Here is a 13860-nt window from a genome sequence, read left to right as displayed (position 1 = left end):
CTACTGGTCAACCACGCATGGCCACCTTTACCTTCTCTTGGGTTGTTTAATTTGTGTTCTGTATGTAAATCTTTACCTAAAAATTGAACTACTCTGCTTGTAATGGAGTAAAAAATACAATGAAATGTAATCAATTGCAAGTATAAAGTAGTTTAAAATGAAGTAGGCTACAAGGAAACACATGCAGGTGACAAATGAAAGGAACTCATTACAAAGTGTCAATCCGTCTCCCATAGGTGTTCAACTGGGTTGAGATCTGGTGACTGTGAAGACCATAGCGTATCCTTTACATAATTTTCATACTCATCAAACCATTCAGTGACCCCCTCATGCACTGTCATCCTAATAGAGACCACTCAGGGTTTTCCTTTCATTTGTCAGCTGTCTTCATATTCTGGCCGACTCCCTGTTGCCATGGCAGAACAGGAGGATAATTAATGCATAATGGAAAATCCCCTGCCTGTGCGCCAACTGAGTGCCAAGAAATGAGATGTGTGATCAACATGTTTGGGATCAGGTCAAACATCAAGTCATGCCATACATCAGTGAACAGCTGTTACCTCATTAAACCCTTTTCTGAAGCTGCGTAGTTCCAGCACATCTATCTACCACATGCCTGAAATGCGAATTTTAGTGAAACATAATGTTAAGAAGTCATCACAAGCAGAACAGCAGCAACAAAAGCAAAGGGAAATATTATCCATACAAATGTATAAATCATAATTACTGCTGCAGCTTAAGTAACAGAGTTAAAGGAAAACTGTCTACAGTAACTTATTTTAAAGCAGTCTCCTGCACTATACAACACAATACTGACATTTTTTCCAAAATATGAAAAATTCTAACATATGATAAGAATCATTTTGCTGTGCTGAAATGCTGTGTTTAGATGAAAGAATTCATGGTCAGACTCACCTGGTGGTTGTGCACAGTGGGTGATCAGTGTAGCTGCAAACCCCCAGTGATGTGACAGCTCTGAGAAGAAGAAGATGAAAATGAAATGTTTTTCTTGCAGTAACTCTGTCCACATGTTTATATCTTGACAGATTGCAGTTTGTTTTGCAGCTGCCATATGGTCTGATTGTTGTAGAGCTTTTGTTAAAGTCAGACAAACATAATCACTAGTATTACAGCACAGACAGAAGAAACTAAAACAAAACTGACCTCTGGGGACTTGACAAAACAGCGACTATCTGCTTAATTAACAGTGCAGCCTCTGCTCGCCCTCAGAATCACCCTCTGCACAACATCAGCCTCTACTAACAACATACACACCACTTTATTGACCTAGAGTTCTCTGACTTCAATCAATACATATCTTAATTATGTGATAAACTGTGCCTACTGGAAAATACATTTTATAACAGCCTCCTCAGAAAGTATTCAGACTCCTTCACATTTTTCACACTTTGTATTGTGAGTAAAAATGCTGTTTTGCCACATGCAAAAGGAGATGTCTGAATACTTTGTGAAGCCGCTGCACATAGTAATTTTTATTTTATTTTATTTTTTACATGCTACACAGCACCAGCAATGTCGAGTCTGAAGGAAAGGTCTAACAGCCATTCGCATTATGGAAAATGTAGGATTGAATGGTTTTTGAGTTCGACCCATAGGCTGCTACTACAAAGTGAAAGTTTCTTCTGCACCGATTTAGTTTTTTTTTTTTTTTTTCTCTCTCAACAAGTCCCCCAACTGTATTCAAATAATACACAAGTCCTGGAACTGCTAATAAGAATCACCACCAGTTTCTCAGTTATTCTGGTGATCATATGCTCATTAGTTACAAACCGATCATTAGAAGTGTAGGTTTCCCCATCACTTACAGAATTAGTGAATACCACTACTTTTTGATTCGGATACACCGCATGAGCAGGTTAGCAGATGAGCTTAATTTCTTCTATACAAACTGACACCACTCTTCCCCTCCCATCACATCCTGTTTCCTAGCAACATTACCTAAGGATACCTGGTTGTGACAAACGATACAAAATTCAGCCTCCAGTCTGAAGCTAGGGTTAGCTAAACGATGAATAAATTCATCAGTCCAGTAGGACGCTCTGGTTATTGCTAATGTGACATAAAGCACTAATGTTACACACTCCCAGATTAAACTCATTTGTTCAATCCAAACGGTAGCATCATGACCATGCTAGGTTGCTAATGTTATTCAAACAAAAACAAAACATTAGCTTTAGATGCTAATGCGTCCAAAAGGAAGATGCCACATCTGAATCAAATCCAAGTCCCTCTCCATCTCAAAAAAGCCAAACTGATGTTAACCCTGGCTTTTGCTCTTTGTATTCTTTTGCACAGATAGTGAGACAAACAGCCACTGATTCAGACTTTTAGCTGCCGAGCGGCCCTGTGTGGCTGGCTGTGTGGCATGATTACTCTCAGTTCGAAATACACTTCTTCTAACTGTTACTGAGTTGGACATGATAAATCACTCTTTTATTGCTACAGTGTAGTTTTCATTGAAACTTTAGTTCAACTGTTACTGCTGTTATGGGGCACGAGGCTACAGCATTTAATGTTTTTGTGAAGTTTTTTTTTGCAGATGAGCCATAGAAGTAGATTTTTGGGTCAGAAATTTAATTGAGGGCATGGTTAAAGGATGGAGTCAGAAAAGGTTATTGGTCTGTCTCGGTGTGGGGTGAAAAATAAACCTCTGGATGAGCACAGCTACAGTCTTAAGTAGAAGCCAATAGTAGAGAAATTGTGCATTAAAGTCACAGAGGGAGACAGTAATGGACAAAGAAAGAATGACAAAGATTTACTTGTACAATAATACACGTTCAAGATTCAATCTCTGTGCATTCAGGCATCTTTCCATATAGATCCCTGCAGCTTATTCTGTAAGCGTTCAGCAGTACAAAGATCTAATGTACCATGAGACCGTTACAGTGAAAAAGATGGAAGGCACAGTCGAGTTCTCAAGCTAGTACATAGATTTTGTACATCTTGGAATTCCATGTTTTTAAAGTTTGTTCACTTTGTTCTTCAGAACATCTAGTTTTCCCTTTTCTTGTTATTCTGGGGTGTAAACAGTAGTAGATTAAAATTTGATTGGGCATTTGTGGTCATGAAAAAAAACGTACTGCGTATCTGGATTTTCATAAAACAAACCATATTTACTGACAGAATCACAGTCATTTATAAATGTACCAACTGGTATGGTTAGTAAGTATACTGAGAGGGACATGTCCTTACATACAACAAGGCATCTAAACCTTACAGGTCCAAAATCAAAGGTTAATAACAAATGATGCCATTGAAAAAGTCTGTTCTGAGCAAAAGCTCAGCTCTTTCCCAAATTAACCTAATCCTGGAATTCTCCCTAAGAAAGCTGGGCTCATCAATCATTTACTGGTAATCGATCAGGCACTACACTACGTGGACTGAATCACAGGTAGGGATGTAGACAGTTTACAGTATAGCTGCATTAGTTTGCCAATATACTGCAGCATTCAGCAGGTCACGAACACTCTGCTTTATATGTCTGAGAACTCAGTGACTATAACATTTTTGTTTCTGTTCTGTTTGTGACCCAGAACCAACCACATGAGGGCAGTAGGTTTATAAAAATACCCCAGTAATGCCTTGTGTCAACAAAGTCTGCTGAGGCATCCCTCTCTTTATCTCCTCAGGTCTGTGCCCTGAACCTTCAGGAGGCATCTTTTGAAGTCTGAGGGATGTGTGAACTCACAGAAGGAATTGCTGATCAACTGTGCTTCTAAAGTGCATCCGAACTGGCCTACATCGTCTCCGTAGAAGCTGCAGGAGACACCCTTGAAAAATCTTGAACAAATATTTCTCTCCCCCTTCTCATGTACTGGCATACCATTATTCACGCTACATAAAATATACTAGTGCAACTACAAACCCCCCAAACATACAAATGAACTATGCTGGCTCAAACCTTTCACTGTTCACACTTCAGTACTCTGCTAGAGTTGATCAACAAGTGAAGAATAACTTATATCCCATGTTAATTTGTGGTAAACCGATCACAGAGAGCTGTGGTAAATATTAATTCACAGACTAATTACTTTAATATCCTATATATGTCTTGTGAAGACTTATCTTTGCTCACTTGTGCTCTGTACTTGCCACAACCCGAGACACTTGGCCATTTGCATTTAGAGTGCACACTGCAGATAAAAAAAAAAAAGAAGTCACTTGGGACTTAATGGAAGAAGATGAAGTTCTCGTGGATTAGATTTGTGAGGCACAAAAGGGAGGCAGTTTCTGGAGCTGGTATCAGTAAAGACATCTCAGCATAACTTGAGTGAGAACTGATATTGTTAGTCTGGGTGTGTGGGCTTGTCTGGGCCTTGGGGACTAAAATAAGCAGGCTCTAATCAATAGTAGAGTCGACTCATCATTAGTTTGCCATTCCTGCGCTCTTGCTAATGTGAAAATCAACTTCCCAGATCTGTGTGTTTAGGCTATCATCTACAGTACCACGGTGCATTGTGAACATTTGGCTCAGAAAAGACTCTTGTGCTGTCAATTTAATATTCTCCCAAGGTGTCTCATCAACGGTACACAGAAACTAAAAAATCCTCAGAAAGAATGCACTTGCCTCTCTGCAGACATTATTACCATAAATCTTAAGCCAAGGTACTGTGGTGATATAGTGAGTCATTAGAGATATGACAAATACATTCATTAGCTTCCTGGCAGCACCCCAGCTCCATGCTATTACCCCCGGGGGGAGTGTGAATAACTTTGTTGGTGCCTCTAAAAGGCAGCGATATCGACCCCAGAGGAAAAGATGATTGAGAAAGATGGATCGACATCTCTCACCTTCGAGTGTCATGCTTGGCCTATTGATTACGATTAGGAAAAATGTCTGACAGGCAAGGATTGCTTTGGCACCAACAGGTCACAAAAAATTGAGAACGGCCTTGAGGACAATTCTAATGGAAATCTCAAAACCTCTCTGAGCAGTGTACCACAGTCATAATACATGAAGCTGAGTTTTGAACTGAAAACTTTGAGCATAACGATTCATCTTTACTACAGGTCTGAATATTACGGATCACACATTAGTGATTTTACATTAGTTAATGTCTTGATATATCAGACAACACAAACTGATTCAGTTTGATCTTTTAGGAAGCACTATCATGCAAACGGAAAAACTGATTTTTAAAATAAATTAATACACTGACAATCAATTCATACCTTTTTTCCAAACTGAATGTGCTGTAGTACAGAGCCCAAAGAAAAAACTATGCAAAGCTGTCCAAATATTTAGCCTAGACTGTAATTAATAAATACCATTAGTGACATTATTTCAAAGCCTCCTCACGTTAATTTCAGTACATAAAACTTTTGTATATTGAATTGCCTATGTATTTTAATGTATATTTATTAATTTGCTTTCTAGAGAGATGGTGATATTTTCTATTAGAAATGTATTTCATTTTTTATGAATACATTTCATCACATTAATTTACAACTATTATTTCATTGTTAATTTACAAATGGATTAATTTAACTGCCTGCATTATTTCTGTAATATAATTATGGCACATATGTGCCCTTATCTTTGCATCAATACCTTTATGTAATCCATACATACGTAGTCCAGTCTTCCATCCATCCAACCAATCAGATCACTTGAATTTAAACTCTATTTGCATAAAACAGACTGTACGGTCTGTGGCCATACTGTTCTAATGCCACTGTCTCTATCAGGCAGGAAGTCACACTAACAGCTAAACTGCAGCCTGCTACAAAACACAAATCCCCAAGTAAACAGGCTTCACTTCCACCTGGTTCTACTCCCAAGTCTCGAGATCCAGCACTAACCCATTAAACAATTTAGCTGCTAGCCTGGTCCTTACCGTTCAATCCCACTGCTGACAACACCCTGTCTGCCCCTTTTACTGAAAAGCACAACGTTGTTGACTTTCTCTGTCATTTACCTGCTGGTGTTCGGTTCCATAGTTAAAAGAAATTTCTAAGTCTGTCAGCTGCTGTCAATCAGTATGGCCACCCAGCTCCAGTCACTGAGAGCGAGTGGAGCTGGGTGAGTTCATTTGGATTAAACCTGAGGTTGGGAAAACCATCCCATTTCTTATTGGATGACAGTGTCATGCAGTATATATTTTGTATCATCTTATTCTACCTCTTCACAGTCCATCATTTTATACACACTTAAAATTCAGCCTGGCTGATTTTGAATCTCTGGAAACTTTAGGATCCTCACTACAATTTAAAATGAAGTCCTGCTTGTCTGACACACTTTTCTAGCTACAGTTTATAATCTAAACACAACAGGACTTTGTCGGTAGTGGAATGATAAGATGCTGGTTAAACACAATACAAAGATAAACAGTTTGTATTTAACTCTATTGAGGAAGTAAAACCAAGACATGTAATCTGAAAGATAATCTCTCACCACTCCCAGCAGCCCTGAGCCTCCAATATCTCTGACACAGTTTGCACTATATGAACTATAATCCTATTCTTAAAATTAATTTCTGATTATGTTATCACCTGACACTATCTGAAATGTTCTGATATTGCCAGCTCAATTTAACACATGAAGAAATGCAAAATAGATGAGTTGAACCATGAAGGCAATTGTGGAAATTGAACTATGAATAGTTCCCGTTTAAAAAGGTCAGTCATGCCTCATTTACAGAACATAATTGAATCATTTGCCTGGGGAACACATACCATTCTCTCATGAACGTCTAATTGATTTCATTTTAGACCATTAATAATTAAAAAGTCGGAACAGGTCACAAAAATAAGTACAGTAACAGACATGATGTAAAACCACATCTACTTAATCACATACGCTGGCTACAAACAACTTTGAGAAAACTACACTCAAACAAAATCTAGGAAAGATGCTGAAAGACAGCTTGTAGAAATAGCTGATGTACACATCCACCGTCTGCTTTAATACATCCTAATGCACAGCAGGCTGACAACAAATTTGTCCCACCTAAACTGCTGCAGGAGCTGAGTAGAATGGAAACGATGCCTCCCCCACTGTTAGCCCATTAATGTCAAAGACAATAAGAGTGAATGTCTGCAGTTGCACCAGTTGCAGCTTGTTGCAGGTCACTGTCAGCTTCTATTCTTCCCATGACTTTTACAGGAAATGTTCACCCTGGTTATATCAACAATGAAAATAACACAAAGGAAAAACAACTGTACATGTAAGGAGAAAACATGCACAGTTAACTCCGTAAAATAAATAATTGGGCATTTTTAAGCAACAGGCTTTCTTGGCAAAAGTTACATGAAGAGATCGATACCACGCACATGTCTGTGCAAATATGAAACGAGAGCCAGGGCTTTATTTTCTTAGACAAGTGTAAAGATTGGAACGCTGTCCAATACCAAGCCACTAACTCTTATTTTCAAATTTCGGTGTGGATTTTAGCTACAGTAGGTGAACTTTAGAACTTTAAAGAGAGCCAAGCTATTTCTCTGTGCTTCCAGTCTTTAACGACTTTTCCTAAATTTTCAAATGATTATTTTAAGGCCGGCTCAGTGAAACTCAAACGGCAGGACTGTGGAATGATTAAAGACAACCACACAAACACAGATCTACCTGTACCCTAATGTGAAATTTCACTATAAACATCTGATTAATTCATTAAAAGGACCCCGTCAGCCCCTGTTAAAAAAAAAAAAAAAAACACCCAAAAAACAAAGCCCTAGTCCATGGGGTGAGTCCGGGGAGGCCGCTCGGGAGGGCGGCCGCCCCCCGCACCCCCTTTTAAAAAAAAAAAAAAACAACCAAAAAAAAAAAAAAAAAAAAAACACACCCAAAAAGCAGCATAATAACAGCTATAATTTTTAGATGATTACTTAAAAGTATTGCATTAGAAAAATTAGCTGTTTACATACAATTTTAAAAAATAAGACAACAGGAAGCAATCTTGTTAAATGGAATAAGAAGCAGAGTGATGACTCTCCACTGACTCTCCCTTCTCATGTACTGGCATAGGAGCAGCGCCGTAGGGCTACACTGACTTGACTGTTATGTTTCTAGATGCACTTCCTGTTCAGGGATCCGCTGTTTTACCTGACCGAGTCTAACCCACATCCAGCCGGTCTGTGAAACCCCCCATAGCACTGAATGATCAAGGCTGGATTCCCCCAGAGCGCGCTACCTGTTTGTTTTGACTGCTTGCCATTTTTGACCCCTCGCTGTCACAACTCTTCTACTTTAAAGGCTCTGAGTTAAAGTAACTTCAACCTAACCTTAGCTACCACTATGAAATTCAGTGATTTACATGGAAAGACTGAATCCCCACAATGTGAGCGTGTAAACAAATTTTAATGCCCCCAGTGAGAGTAATACCAGGCGCACACAGAGCAATGATTCTAAATGATTTAATAAAAGTCCCTTTTTTTTTAATCATGCCCTTTCTCCGGCGACCCTGGGAGCTCTTTCCTTGAAAGAACAGATCCAATCTATTTTTACAATACCCACACAGATCAATCTCCAAGGCTCGAGCAGTGCAAAGTTAATCTGGAAGTGGGGCCGGCTCATCCCTACCTTAATGTGCTTGGCTGTCAGTCAAACATCTCCGTGCACCTGTCCTGACAGCCGTAGGAGCTAACACCTGAATGGCCCTTCCAGGACGTGTCGTCCAGCATCTGTGTCATTCACTAAAAAGTCCTGAGAAAACCTGAACTTAACTCAGTTTGAAACTACTAAACTGCTCAGATCATATCCTTTAGATGCCTTAAAATAACTGACTAGATGAAAACTCTGCAGCATATCAAGACAACCTACCACTTATACAGTATGTGTGCAGACCATTGTATTCCGCAGCTCCAAGCCCCAAAAGCAACAGCAACTGAGCAGAACAACAAACAAGTGAACCGTGCTAAGCGATTTTGTGTTTTAATGGCATTGTCATGTGTGGGCAGATCAACATGCTGTAAATCTGTAGCCACACTGAAGCTAATAAAAAGGATGGATCCCTGTAACCTGAGTCAATACAGAGCCAACAAGTCTAGGCTGTGACAGGTTTATTGAACCCATATATTCAGAGAGCTGAACCCTTAGCTGCTGTGCACACAGATAAGAGATGATTGCAGAGGAGTGCAGCCAAATACAGAAATGTAAACCTGAAAAGTGACATTCAAAATTAATACATATGATGTGCAGCAACGGCACGAAGGGCAAAAATCTTCTGCTGTCTCTATCTATCAGCAGAGTCTCAGATGCAGTCTTACACAAAACTTGCTAAATTCAAAAGAAGTACTCCGGTTTCATTTCCACTACTTTATCTCCCCACCATCAAAGATCTGAAAATCTCAGATGGTAATTCTCGCCTCAGGGTTCAGTAATTCGGTTTGCTGGACAGAGAGACCAAAGTAGCTTTGATCATCTGTAAAGACCGGAGAGGATGTGACATTTTCACTGCTCATGCACACTTTTTTTGGTCAGCAATTGATAGAAATTACAGAGAAATGTTGGAAGAATGTGCTTCGATGCTGCTGCTGCTGCTGCTGTTGTGTCCTATTTAATGTTTGTTTCCTATGGTTATATATCTGAAACTTTAAAGGCAGGTTAGAGAACTGATTCCCACAGTGGTGACGCATGCAATAAAAGTTAATTAATTAATTGTCTCAATCTGTTATAATTCCATTAAAGTCTATAAAGAGTTTTGGGGCTGACACAACTTTAATTATTGTTTAGAGAAAGTGGGTTGGCCTGAGGTGACAAAACACTGCTGTTAAAAAAAACACACTGTTTGCAGAGGCTGTTGACAAACTTGCTCCGAAAAAGAGGACAGATGGCCAAGAAGAAACCTTGTAAAGCAAGACTGTAGTATTTGAAAGCACAGAGAAAACAGTCCCTTTCTTCCAAATGAAAACATGTACAAGACACTGATGGTACTGGTTAAATTTCCTCTCATTGGACTGATGTAGCTCTACCTGTGTTCCTTCTGGTACTTTAACATGTCACAAATGAACATTTCAGTGGGTTTAGAACAAGATGCAAACAAGGCCTACCTCACATCAAGCCAGGTTTGTGGTCCTACTAGGCCACATGCTCTCAGTCTGCTCACCTGATGATGATGCCTTAAAGCAGCTGCCCCCAGAGGATCCTGGGAAATGTAGGAAAATTCTGCATGCCTTTATCCTGTAATTGTATTTTCCTCAGTGACAGTTTGTGACATCTCACTAAAAAGAGAAAAAGACATACAACTGAAAAAAACATTGGTTAAGTTTCTGAAAACAAGTGAGACAGTGACAGACTCCTAAGACCAAAATGTGATCACATGGTTGTCTCAGTCAAGATAGCTCGATACTTTACAACCACTACAGCTTCGTTGTATTTATGTATATGTTCACAGAAAATGAAGTAGTATGCAAGAAGATCCATCACTCTTATGTAACACACAAAATAAGCCTTTATCCACTAAAACATTAAATGGACCAAAGAAATAATTAAAAAGCCATCTTCTATGCATAATATCATTGGTAGTGGCTAAGATAATTAACCACTTGACAGTTTTTGAACACATATATAATTTGTGTTATTAATTCCACCATGAATGTAGTCGTGTCTTTAAGGAATCCTATTTAACTGACAAAGGAAAATATCTTGTAAAGCTTTTTGTTGTTGTTTTCCAGTCTGTACAACACACAGAGCCGCGTCAGCGAGTCACATTACAGCTCTTTTAATTGCAATTTAAATCCAGTTCACAAGACTTGAATTAAAAAAATGTGACAGATTTTTTTTTTAATAAAATGATGTTTGTAAGAAAATAATGACTTCAAATGAAAAGAAATTACATAATATTTCTGTTAATTAATGACTGGATTTTAGTGAAACATTTAGCATTTAGCTGAGTTCTACTATCAGAAACAACACTGCAGAGATTTGGTTCATTCTCAAACTGAAAACAACAATATAATTTGTCAACATATCACAGCAATCACAGTACATTTTCCATTTTATCTCACCCGGAGACAAACCCAATTATAAAGCGTGGCGTGTAACGGGAGGCCTTCGATGAAGGCTAAATCTTGTCTTGTTATAGTCATGCTTTAAATTCTAAAGTCTAAGTATTCCCTGCCACCAGGGAACTTTAATGACTTCAATCACCACAGTTGACTTGTTTTAGAGGCATCAGTCCATGGCTCCAGCTTGAGCTCAAACTGTTTTCCTCAAACGTGTCTGGATTGCATAAGACAACACCCAACAAAATCAAAACTGAATTTCCCAAAAGCAACTTCTTTCCTCACTCAAGGTGGAAATTGGGAAATGTAGATATGCATGCATCCATCCTAGAGTGGAAATATTTACCTGCTGATGCCATGCCTGTCTTTGGTGGTTGTATAAATCCAGCAAGGAATGTGTGAACACCATTTTAAGATGCAGAGATAAGGTGACACAATCTCCTGCCCCACTCTCAAGATTAGTTCTCAGCTGTCAGGATGATTTGTAGCATCACATCCTATCATTTATAACCAGATACATACTTTGTGTTTCAGTTAATGCATGGTAAAATGATATTTATCGATGTGCTGAACATATGATTTTGTGTTGACAAAGCTGGATGGACCCTTAATGTCACCCTCCCCCACTGGTCAGCAGATGGTAACGTTTATATTTTAAAAATCATAAATAAGGGCTCTGGGTGGATGCTTATTAAAAACCCATCAAACTGTGCACAGTAATTACATTTCTCATTTGGATGACGGGTAATGGCTTTCAACAGAAAAGCAGCGCTGTGTGTTTCATTTCTATAGAATATTTCACATTCAGCAGTTCAAAGTGGTCCGGGTTTATTTCCTATTACAGTGTTAATATCAGTGGCTGACAGGAAATAAATTTGAAGTCCATGCAACAAAATTCCAGTGAACATGAACAGGATTGTCGGCAGTGTTAACACCCTAGTGCAGTACAGTTTTTAATGTGTTTTTTAATTTGCTTTGAACTTGGCATATTAAATATTTAAATTGGTTCATTTTATTTGAGTTGACACCACGAGAAACAAAAGGAAAACTGAACAAAGACCATCCAAGACATGGCCATTTTGCATTAGCTGATTACTAGAACACATATCCATCATGCACTTACCTGTTCTGCATGTTAATGTGTATGTTGAGAAAGATAATCACTGTTATTGGCAAAGTATGTTACACACAAGGAATTTGTCACTGGTACAAATTGGTGGCACTATCCATCGGGAGCAACTCAGGGTTCAGTCTCTTGCCCAAGGACACTTCTCCATTTAGACTGGAGAGAATGAGAATCAAGCCGCTGAATTTCCGGCTGGGGGAGGACCGCTCTACCTCCTGAGCCACAGCCAGCCCAAAATACTGGAGCTGCTCCTACTTGTACAGGACGTTTCTTCAGCCTAATCCCAACTTGCATTTAAGGATTGTTTGTGTGTACCCAGATCTGTAATGCTCTTTGCATGGGGTTTGTCATTCAGCATGTATTCTGTACTCTACTGCAGCATTTCTTCTGTAACTGGAATTGTTTATATTTTCGAATCATTCCTGCAAAACTTTGCTAAGGTTATTTTTGTTAAAGGAAAAGCAACAATATTGTTGCAATAGTGGTTGAACCTAAAAAAAAGGCACAAAAATATCTAAGTAGATATTTACAGTAGAAAATGACTCAACTACAGCCAGAATATGTACTTTGGTCCATTTTTTGTGCGTTTTGTGTTAATAGTAATAGTAGCAACCTGATGCCATTAGAGTGGCTTCATTGCACTGTTTGAATTCTTGGCACCCAGGAGAAGCTCTTAAGAACAACACTAGAAATGTGGTGTAGCATCAGCGCATTTGCTGGGTGAACGTGTGCTCCATCAGTGGTTGGAGAAACATTATTTTTATTTGCTGCCAGAGAAGAGGTATGGTCTGCTTATCAATCCTGACTTAAAAGAAAAACCATGAATGCAGTGTTTTGTGTAGTACTGCCTTGAAAACAGTATGTTTGTGGGTCGACATAAAAGCTGTGTATTCTCTGCATCAGTGAAAACCTAACTGAATAAGAGTGTGGTGTGCTAAAGCGAGCACTCGAACAAAGAAGTAAAACATGAGCGACTATGAGTGTGCATCACTGAACTGAGTTGACTAATAATAGAAAAACTGAAATTTTGGCCAGTAACAAAAGTACAGGGTTGGTGGTTCATGGAGCTCTAGTTCTACTGTAACATGTTAGATGTACAGTATAGACATACACGCCATGAAGTTATAGTAATTCAAGAATTCACCGAAGCATACGAGGTGATGCATGGGGAGGAGCCTGCCACTCGTGCACTGCAGGGATCAGTATGTCAGAAGATCCATAGTGTGTTTCCTAAAGGAATGGTGTTGCTGTGGCTGTTTCTCTCATCTATGAGATGCTTCCTGTCAGGCTGACCTGCAGTAATCTGACTCAGAGGAGCATTACAACATCGAGCCTGTCAGAGATGGAACTGTGGGTGGTCGGTGCTCTCACACTGGATATCAGTCTAAGTAAGTGTGGGTGCATGCATACTTATACGTACTGTATGTGTGTGTGTGTGGGGGGGTGCTTATTCCAACGCTGATAGCTACCTTTGGGCATGCACTGCAGCAGTGGACAGCTCTAAAAATCCATCAAGGTCATCACACACACACACACATACACACACACACACAGTGTAATCACACCTCTCCACAGAGAAGCTCCCTAATGAGCCAACATTCACACGAGTCAATAGACCGGCACTGCAAAACTTGTGCCTCTTAACTAGGTTAGTTTGTATTTATAGTCACACAAGTCTGTCTTTCTTTAAACATTTAGTAGTGCAACACATTAGTGTCTCATTGTCGGCCGCATTCCTTTGCCACAAACCATAGTTATCAAAATAATGACTG

At 39.2% G+C, this 13860-nt stretch overlaps 1 long non-coding RNA gene across 1 annotated transcript; it reads right to left on the bottom strand.

Annotated features, from left to right (window-relative positions):
* Nucleotides 1–241: 241 nt before the first annotated feature.
* On the bottom strand, nt 242–10070 carry LOC109955465 (uncharacterized). The gene is made up of 4 exons (XR_002274264.1): nt 10009–10070; nt 916–975; nt 561–616; nt 242–471 (listed from the first exon to the last, which is right to left on the bottom strand). It is a non-coding gene; the product is annotated as an uncharacterized LOC109955465 (long non-coding RNA).
* Between the last annotated feature and the right edge of the window lie 3790 nt (nt 10071–13860).

Source organism: Monopterus albus, unplaced genomic scaffold (assembly GCF_001952655.1).
Source record: "Monopterus albus unplaced genomic scaffold, M_albus_1.0 scaffold14.1, whole genome shotgun sequence".
NCBI classification, from domain to species: Eukaryota; Metazoa; Chordata; class Actinopteri; order Synbranchiformes; family Synbranchidae; genus Monopterus; species Monopterus albus.
The sequence above is the reverse complement of the archived record's forward strand: the minus strand, read 5'-3'. Positions and strand labels throughout refer to the sequence as shown.